General features: G+C 41.4%; 1 protein-coding gene and 1 pseudogene across 10 annotated transcripts in view; both read right to left on the minus strand.

Moving 5' to 3' along the window:
- Positions 1 to 9,611, minus strand: part of LOC121719848 — a 48,910-nt pseudogene extending 39,299 nt beyond the window's left edge.
- The window catches only part of LOC121718788 (NACHT, LRR and PYD domains-containing protein 3-like), a 1,510,793-nt gene that overhangs the window by 1,037,397 nt on the left and 463,263 nt on the right, over positions 1 to 10,133 (minus strand). The gene's annotated exons all lie outside the window — the stretch shown is intronic.

Consider the following 10,133-nt stretch of genomic DNA (forward strand, 5'->3'; position numbering starts at 1 on the left):
AAGTGTGTTTGTATGTTTGTGTGTGTGTCAGGGTTTCTGTTACAAACTCCAGTTACAAACTCCGGCCCGCCAAGCACTTTAATCCGGCTCACCGAGCATTTAATTTGGTTATCAGGCTGCTCGCTGTTTTTTTCCTGTGACGACATTGGTTAGCTTTACTGCAAACTGCTTTTCACTCTTCTTAGAGAACGTTTACAATGTCAATGTCAAAACAGCATGTTACATAGAGATGATACTATTTGATATCTCCTTTGCAGCAGGTCTAACTTAAACGTTATGCTCCTCCATTTAATTGGGAAGGCCTCTGAGCGTGCATGAGAGTGAGAGAGAGTGGCAGGTTCCAGCTGGCTTATCATTGTTGATAATTGATATCTCCTTCTTATAAGAAACTTTTAAAAGGAAATCACGATGGCAACAGTAGTTCCCACTACTGACCATTTAAAAACTGTGAGAGGGCACAGCCATAGGCACAGCACTAGCCATAACAGAGCGGGCAGAAGATCATAGACCTCTGAAGTTCACCTACAAAAAAGAACCAAAACGGCCATCTTTGCCCATATAAGGAGATCCGGTTGATAATTGAAGCTAACTACCTATGGCAAGTTGCATTGCAAGTTAGCTCTGGGGTAGCAAACATCTAAGTGTGCCGCCTTCACATACCGGAGATCACAGTATCCACTTGAAGGCAGAGGACAAAAGTGTGTTCAGGAAAACGTCTGCATTTCAGAGTTTTTCATCCCTGCGAGAGTTTAACAGGTGCGATAATTCAAAATACCCATGTTATTTTCACATTGGAAAAATTGCCAGATACCGGATCTCAAAGATGGCAGCTTTTTTGTAGGTGAACTTCAGAGGTCTATGGAGAACTAAACGTGAATTGTTCTTAAAGCGACAGTGCACAGTGCAATGCGGCCCGCCAGCCAATTTTCAAAACCCAATGAGTTTGCCCACCTCTGGTGTAGACACACTGTAGATGTATTAAAACATGGACGATGCTGCGTGGCCAGCCATAATTGATTATCTGTCTATCAGATTGTCTGCTGTGTACAGATTTTGTTAAATAAAAAAGATTGTTTATATCTTACTGCTTGTATTTTTGGATGAAAACATAAGTAATATATAGCATCTTAATGCATTCTGTCAAGTCAAATATCCTATATGGCTTTAATAGAAAAATGTATTTGACGCATTGTGATGCATCGTGATGCATAGAGGTATGGATTTGAATCGAATCGCTGACATGATAATCATAATTGAATCGAGAGATAAGGGAAGATTCACACCTCGAATGTTTAGTGTGTGTGTGTGTGTGTAGTGTGTGTAGTGTGTGTGTAGTGTGTGTGTGTAGTGTGTGTGTGTGTAGTGTGTGTGTGTGTGTGTGTGTTTAGTGTGTGTGTAGTGTGTAGTGTGTGTGTAGTGTGTGTGTGTAGTGTGTGTGTGTAGTGTGTGTGTGTAGTGTGTAGTGTGTGTTTAGTGTGTGTGTGTAGTGTGTGTGTAGTGTGTTTGTGTGTGTAGTGTATGTGTGTAGTGTGTGTGTGTGTGTGTAGTGTGTGTGTGTGTAGTGTGTGTGTGTAGTGTGTGTGTGTGTGTAGTGTGTGTGTGTGTAGTGTATGTGTGTGTAGTGTGTGTGTGTGTGTGTAGTGTGTGTGTGTGTGTAGTGTGTAGTGTGTGTTTAGTGTGTGTGTGTAGTGTGTGTGTAGTGTGTATGTGTGTGTAGTGTGTGTGTAGTGTATGTGTGTGTAGTGTGTGTGTGTGTGTGTAGTGTGTAGTGTAGTGTGTGTGTGTAGTGTGTAGTGTGTGTGTTTGTAGTGTGTAGTGTGTGTGTGTGTGTGTAGTGTATAGTGTAGTGTGTGTGTGTAGTGTGTAGTGTGTGTGTGTGTAGTGTGTAGTGTGTGTGTGTGTAGTGTGTGTGTGTAGTGTATAGTGTAGTGTGTGTGTGTAGTGTGTGTGTGTGTGTGTAGTGTATAGTGTAGTGTGTGTGTGTAGTGTGTGTGTGTGTGTGTGTGTGTAGTGCGTGTGTAGTGTGTGTGTACATCTCACCTTGATCTGGCTTTCTCCACCCTGTGGCCACTTATTCACTTCCTGAACCGTCCTGTTGGTAACATGCCACGCACTTCCTGGAAGGCTTTTCAGCCATAAACAACAAGATGCCGTTGTTGGCCAAGATGTCTAGAGTCGGAGCAGAATACAACAGAAGGCACACCACCGGAACTAAACATGTGTGTGTGTGTGTGTGTGTGTGTGTGTGTGTATGTGTGTGTGTGTGTGTGTGTGTGTATCTATCTATCTATCTATCTGGGTGAAACAGCCCAGTGTGTCACTATAACAGAAGGCACACCACCGGAACTAAACATGCTGAAAAATGTGTGTGAGTGTGTGTGTGTCTGTGTGTATGTATTTGTAAACAGCTTACAAAGTACTGTGCGATCTCTGCTATTATTGGCAGCCGCCACATATGGCGTAGACGTTGCTACAGTACTTATACCCTTAAGAACTGAGTATTGTGCTTGTTAAGTTATATATCACTTAAAGGGGAACTTGGCAACTATTTCAACGTAATAAACCCGTTTAGAAATCATTTGGATGGTTAAATGACCTGTTCCGGTGAAAATGGTGACTTTTCCCGCTGCCCCTAGCGTCCCCAGGCGGAAAACCAACCTTGCAACATTGAGACTACCGTCCCGGAAAGAGAAGTGAGGAACAAGAAACTCGTTTTAAATCGTGTTTCTTACCTTGTAACATCCACATTGTCTACCGAACTTATGCTAACCGTTTTGCTAGCTTGTAAACAAATCAATGTGCTTTATCATTACCTTTTTCCACAGTTTGAAATAGCATAATGCACAATTTCTCCAGCAAAGGGGGAAATCCTGCCAAGTTTCCCTTTAAGTGATATTGTGAAGACCTGGTGCATGCTACTGGTCCATGGGTTTGCATATGTATTGTGCTGCATTCTTAATATTTGTGTCCCTGTACCATTTTCTTCATGTGGACATAAATAAATGGTTAAAGTGTGTGTGTTTGCCATTGTTTGGCGCTCCACCGGAATCGAATTTTTTAAATATGTATATTTTTAATTTATATAGTATATTTAGTATTTAGGTTTGTTAGTTTTTCTTATCTTCTACTGTCTCTATTGTACAGTGGAGTTTTGTTATATATACTTATATTTACCCTTTCTGCTGTAAGTACATGTTGTGTGTGATGTCTGTATGCTACTGAGACCTTGAATTTCCCCTTGGGGATCAATAAAGTATCTATCTATCTATCTATCTATCTATCTGGATGAAACAGCCCAGTGTGTCAATAACAGAAGGCACACCACCGGAACTAAACATGCTGAAAAGTGTGTGTGTGTGTGTTGCCATTGTTTGGCGCTCTACCGGAACTAAACATGCTGGATGAAACAGCCCAATGTGGCATGACATACAGAGAGAGACCGAAATAGAGTGCTCCATTATGAAAACAGCGTGTGTTTGTGTGTGCGTTTATGTGCGTGTGTGTGTCTATGTGTGTGTGTGTGTTTATGTGCGTGTGTGCGTTTATGTGCGTTTATGTGTGTGTGTGTTTATATGCGTGCGTGTGTGCATGTTTGTGTGTGTGTGTGTATGTGTATGTGTTGTGTGTGCATGTTTGTGTGTGTGTATATGTGTATGTGTTTGTGTGTGCGTTTATGTGCGTGTGTGTGTTTATGTGCGTGCGTGTGTGCGTTTATGTGCGTGCGTGTGTGCATGTTTGTGTGTGTGTGTGTGTGTGTGTGTGTGTGTGTATACCTATCACTTTGTTGGGCTTGATGTTGATGCAGGTCCCTTAGCTCATTCTTAAAGGAAGCCACAGTCTGTATAGAAATAGAAACACACACACACACACACACACACACACTCTATTTACACTAAAATATGACTCCTCCCTCCCTCTCTCCCACTCTTCTGTTCTATCTCTCACATGGAGGTCTAACTGACCCCTTCACTCATATCTTGTGGTGCCATGAGCTCTGGATGTTTACAAACATTGAAGGGGTCTATAAACTCTTGGTAGCAAAGACTGCGATTCATATGACAACATCAGTATTGCAAATAAATACAATACAAATAAATAAAGCACAGGGCAAATCAATGGCCCCTACCCTGTCACACCAACCCCAATTCTACTGAATTTGTCAAACCGAACCCAGTTCAACAGACTGAGTAACTCCAACCAAACCCAGTTCTACTGAGTAACTCCACAAACCCAGTTCTACTGAGTAAGTCCAACCAAACCCAGTTCTACAGTGTAGAGTATCTCTACGCTGTTACTCTGTATGTAACTCTTATGTTAGCAGGTTTGTGTGTGTCTTGATTACATAAAGTCTCTTTAAACACACACTCACCTAGTTGGCCTGTGTCAGTGAGTTGTGTTCCTCTTTTACACACACACACACACACACTCACCTGGTTGGCCTGTGTCAGTGAGTTGTGTTTCTCCTCCAGGTGTTTCTGCAGTTCATCGATCTTCAGCTGCAGCTGCTTGTTTGACTCCACCTGCTCTGTTAGGCTCCGCCCAGTCTCCGCCTCCTTCTCTTCCAGACGACGAATCAACATGCAGAGCTCCTGGTTCCGACCCACTTCATGCTGATCAAGGCAGAGACTCATCAAACAGGGAAAACACACATTTTGTGCCTAGAAAAACTCTCAGCATGATTGCAGTTTGTAAACACCATTGATACATGTGGCCCCTTATAACAGACAGAAAAGACCACTGTTTCTGGAAGACCAGTTCAGAGAAGTACAGCCTACGTGTCAAAGTGTGTATGTGTGTGTGTGTGTGTGTGTGGCTAAACTATCCTGTGTGAGTATGAAAAAAAAATAAAACAGAGAATGTATATCACAAATATATAAAACCTCCACTGTAAAGCAGATTTCAAGACAGATGTAACCGATGGTTTGCAACACGATGATGGGTTGGTTCACTAACGTTAACAGGAAGATGGGTTGGTTCACTAACGTTAACACGAAGATGGGTTGGTTAACCAATGTTAACACGAAGATGGGTTAGTTAACTAACGCTAACACGAAGATGGGTTGGTTAACTAACGTTAACACGAAGATGGCTTGGTTGCAGGGTAATTTAACTGCAACGTTTCATTGCGCGACTGTTACTGTCAGACATCAGTCACATTTTAACCTAAAAGGACTATGTTTTGCTGTGTGGAAATAACAAATCTGTGAACAACGTAACATTAGCTACATCGAACAAACCGCTGTCAGGCTTCAAAGATAACTATTTTGACATGTATATCACAACACAAAGTACACATTATGTGTGTGTGTGTGTATCAATTACCTGTAATGCTAATGTGATGCATTGGGTGGCCTTCTCCAGGTCGATGCAGGCTTGCTTGTAACTCATGTCCATATGCTGACTAACCTCATTCATCTACACACACAAACACACACACACACAATTATAACATTATTGCTCCAAACCTCAATCGTGCAAGATATTGTATACGCAAAGGGAAGTGATATACTGCGGTATTTTCTCGAAACCCATTCAACTGATTTGTATTATTCTCCGCACAACGTCTTTATTTTTCCGGAATAGTGAATTATCAAAGTGAAATGATTGATGATGCGATGGCTTAAATATACAGTGCACTAGCCTAGATGTGCAGGAGCTCACAAGCTCACTGACTGCAGCAATTCAGCTTTGACAAGAGGTCTGGTGTTAACCTACACTAGTAGTCTAGAGGAAGACTAGCGGTAGGGTTGCCAACCGTTCGGTAAAATACGTAATCGTCTCGTATTTGAAAGGAAAAAGATGTGTTCCATATTGAACTGATACGGAACACATTTACGGAACAGATCTTTTTCCGTATTTTGTTACATTTTATTGAGAATCAACTCAGTGCAAATCCATGACAGATCAGTATAATAAGTTAGACCAGACATGTCAAAGTCAAGGCCCGAATGAATTATCTACGGCCCCCGGGATGATATTAGCCTGGCTAGCACCACCACTTCTCAATGAGACGTGGTCTGGGAACCAAATGTTAATTTTCTCGTATTTGAAAAAAATGCCCAGATCCGTTTATTGGGTGCCACGGATGTCTATCAAATGCGTCTGTGCATAGCTCATCATCGTCTTGCTTTCCCCCTTGTTCTGTGATTGGTCCCCTATCTCAGGCGAAAATTTGCTCCATGGTCTCCAGGCTGCCTTAGCAGCGTGAATCAAATCGCACGCAAGGCAGCATGGGAACACCCAGGCTAGGATGATATTTGATTAGTATTAGAACCGGCCCGCAGGCCAGACGCCGGGTGCTGTTTCACTCATCAATACACCATTCCCCACAATGCAACGGTAGCCCCACAAACTCACTGCGGCGGCACAAGTGGGCCTCGGCTTCATTATTCATCAGTATTCAGTCAGGGCAGATGTCAACTTTCAGCTACCCCCCTCCCCAGTGTTGTGCCTGAACGCGTTCATTGAACGAAAGTCACTCGTTCATATGTATTTTGAGCGAACGTGAAAGGAACCGTATGTAAGATTGTGGCCAAAACTGGTACTGCAATCACTTTCAAATTACTGTAGAGTGGTGTATCCCCTCCCCCTCCCCCCTGACTCAAGGTTGCCAACCCGGATGCCAAAACACTACTGACTTTGTGATTAGTAGATAGGTAGAGGGTGGTGCATCAGGCCAAAACACAACATGACATGACAAAACACAACATCAACATCAGTTGAGGGCTGCAACTTCACTTTTTAAATGACAATATCTTGGCCGGACTACTGTTGTCAGTGATATAAGTATTTGAAATGAACATGATTTCTTAATGTCTAGTGACATATCAGGGCCATTTTATGATTAATCGAAATACATGTCTTACATATGGTTCCTTGAACTGAACGTATACTGTATTAGGCTACTACTGCTGAACATCCCTGTGAACTCGTTCATTCTGGTGTCTGAGCGGCACGCTCTTTCAGTTTAACTTCGTTGAATAGGGTGCCAGATTTCTACAGAGCCTTCCACGCGAAAAACCCGGCTAAAACACCGTAAAAAGGCCTTAATATGGCAGCATGCAGGTCACCATTTGTCAAACTATGGGCCGCGGTCCGCAATGTGGACAGTGGTCTGCAGAGTGAAATTATTCCGGGGCCATCGTCTGACAATTTGCTGCGCAATTGGTCAAGGAGCCGCGGACAGAAAAAGAAAACAAACATTTCTGCAATTAGTAGGAAATACTTGTTAATTTGGTGTCATCAAACATAGAGGCATAGAATTAAGTCGTGGTATGAGCGTTTATTCAATGCATGCGTGTGCACGTTGGTAGCAAAGCTAAGCTTCAACCTATTGGAAGGCTAATTATGAAACGACATTTAATAGAACAACGTGGATTTATGCAACTTCCATAAAAAACAGAACACAGACTATATAAAACACTGTTTAGCATTAAGTATTAAAGTCAGCCAAAAGCTATTAATTAGTCTTAGTTAAAGATAGTTAAAGATCTCCAGATCAGTGAATTACGCATGATCTGACCCGCCATTTACCATTCACACAAGCTGGTATTGTGTCTCCTGAATCCTTACATTCAGGCATTCAAATTAAATGTAATTAAATAACATATAAATATTCTATCAGCGTATGATGCTTGCATGAGGGAAACATCCCAAAACAACGGCACCCATATAACTGCTGTTGTTTTGAGAAGTATTTGTCATGCAAGCATCATGCAACAATGCAAAAACAATGAAACTATTGTAGGCCTAATTATATTTTACATTAGTAAAGCAGTACTCTGATGTGCATGTTTTCACAAACTTTTGTGAACAATCTTAGCACTTTAAACCTTGACTGTTTTGAAGTGCATGTATAGCAATATAGTATAAAAATAATAATAATTGTGATATCATTATGATAATTTAATGGGGGTTGGGAGGAGGGGGTGGGTTCATGTAGGTGGGCCCTATGACCCCAAAGTATGCCTTGACTGGGCCTCAGGTCAAAGAAGTTTGAGAAAGGCTCATGTAGACGACAAAGCAGCAAGGAGGCGTCGTGTGATCATTTAAACAAGTTTTATGACAAGGTTGATGAGGGTGGGAAAAATCGTACATTTCTGTGCAAACTTTGCCCGCACTTCAGTCACAGTCATTATTCATTTAATCATTAAATAAAATACAGTACACGTCTTGGTTCAATAGGTTACGTGCAGTCATTTTAATATGTTTTAATAAACATTGAACCAGTCCGGCCCTCGGCTTGTAGCAAATTTGTTTTTTTGGGGCCCTCTAATGTATTTGACTTTGACATCCCCGATTTAGACTATGAATGAAGAATGCTAGCCTGACAAGCCATACTTTGGCTGCCACTAGGGTGCATCTAGATTTCTAGGCTTTACGAATGCATGATTCTTAGATTTTCTTTTTGTCATCACTATCCTAATATATAACAGAGCCACTGGGAGTCACAGATATTGTGCTAAAAGTAGCGTGAGACAGAAAAGGCCAGAAATAATACAAGGCTTCACCAAATGTGTTTCTGGAGCTGCTTGTGATGTTTATATGTTTATTTTTTTCTGTGATATCTGCTAGTTCAGTTGTATACATTTCAGAGTTGTTTTGCTTGAGTAGAATTATAGGCTACAAACAGTTATTTCTTTATTAAACGTTTTTGCATCGGAATTATTCTTTTGCACACAAACTCGCGTCACATACGTACGTCACCGCCCATTTGGAGGTGCAAACAATTGGATTTTTGGTTCCTTACTGTTATCTCAATGGCAATGCAGCTATTATTTGCACCTCCAAAAGCATGGCGTGGTTACCTCCCAAAAACGCCCTTAAACGCCCACAAATACCCGGTATGTTTGTGTGAAAGAATAGGCCACATTAGGATATCAATACAGGATAACAATACAGTGTGTCTGTGTGTGTGTATGTGTCGTAAGAATGTGCGCTCATGTGACTAATTTTAATGTGCTCATTTGTGCGTTCATTTGACACAATTTAATAGTCAACTGAGAATGTGCGCTCATGTGACTAATTATTTCATGTGCTCATTTGTGCGTTCATTTGACACAATTTAATAAACGGGCACAAAGTTATGTCGAATAATGAACAAAAGAATATTTTGACTGCTAGCGTGACAGACACCGGTGGTGTAAAACAGAAGAGACAAAAAAGCTCACAGAAAAAAAAGAAGAAAAAAAGCGTACGGGAAAAATGATTATCTGGCGTAGCGTATGCCTGCTGCCTCATACATTGGCTATAGCTGGTCACTGATTTCGGTAGAGTTTAATTTTTGTCACTAGGCAAAACCACTAGATAATATATTTCCTTCCAACAATATACCAAAACAACTGCACGACTCCCACCTTTGTGGCAACACTTCGTAGCCTCCCGGGATCGGTGTGATTTGACGAGGACAAACGCTGGCATCGCGAGGTCGAGGTCGAGCCGTGCTGCATGTCGCCTTAGATGAAATTTAAAATACTGAGCTTTTAAAAAATATATATATTACAACCTCCTAAGTGAGATATAGAGGTTTATATAAACATGAATACAGGTTTCCGTAATAAATATCTAAGCATAAGCCATTCACACCATTCATTCAGACTGCTCTCTGAAAACTGACTGGGGTTTGTTTTGCCTTTCTTCTTCGACTGAAGCCATAGGTTTAGTGACGCATACAAGTTTACCGCCCTCTATTGTACAGGATGAGAAGTTGATATATTTGTTTCGTCTTCTCTTGGTACTCAAAACGCGTTTCCCTGTGCCAGACAGTCCCAATGAAACTGTCAGTGGAATCTGAATGACAAGTCCTTACTCTATTGTCCTTGAACAAGATGGTCAAACTGCTTTGTAACATTGTTAATGGCAGTAGGCCTACTGTGCAAGCAATACATCTGTACCGAACTGAGAAAATAAGTGATACAATTGTTCTCCCTACACATCTGTCTAGTAGTGTACATGTAGGCATATGTGTGTGTGTAGCTTAACTAAGTATGAAAACAAAAACACTGCAGAGATGGCAACATACAGATAATGTATATCGCAACACAAAATACACATTCTGTGTGTGTGTGTGTGTACAGAGAATGTATATCACAACACAAAGCACTCATTCTGTGTGTGTGTGTGTGTGTGTGTGT

Source organism: Alosa sapidissima, chromosome 9 (assembly GCF_018492685.1).
Source record: "Alosa sapidissima isolate fAloSap1 chromosome 9, fAloSap1.pri, whole genome shotgun sequence".
NCBI lineage: Eukaryota > Metazoa > Chordata > Actinopteri > Clupeiformes > Clupeidae > Alosa > Alosa sapidissima.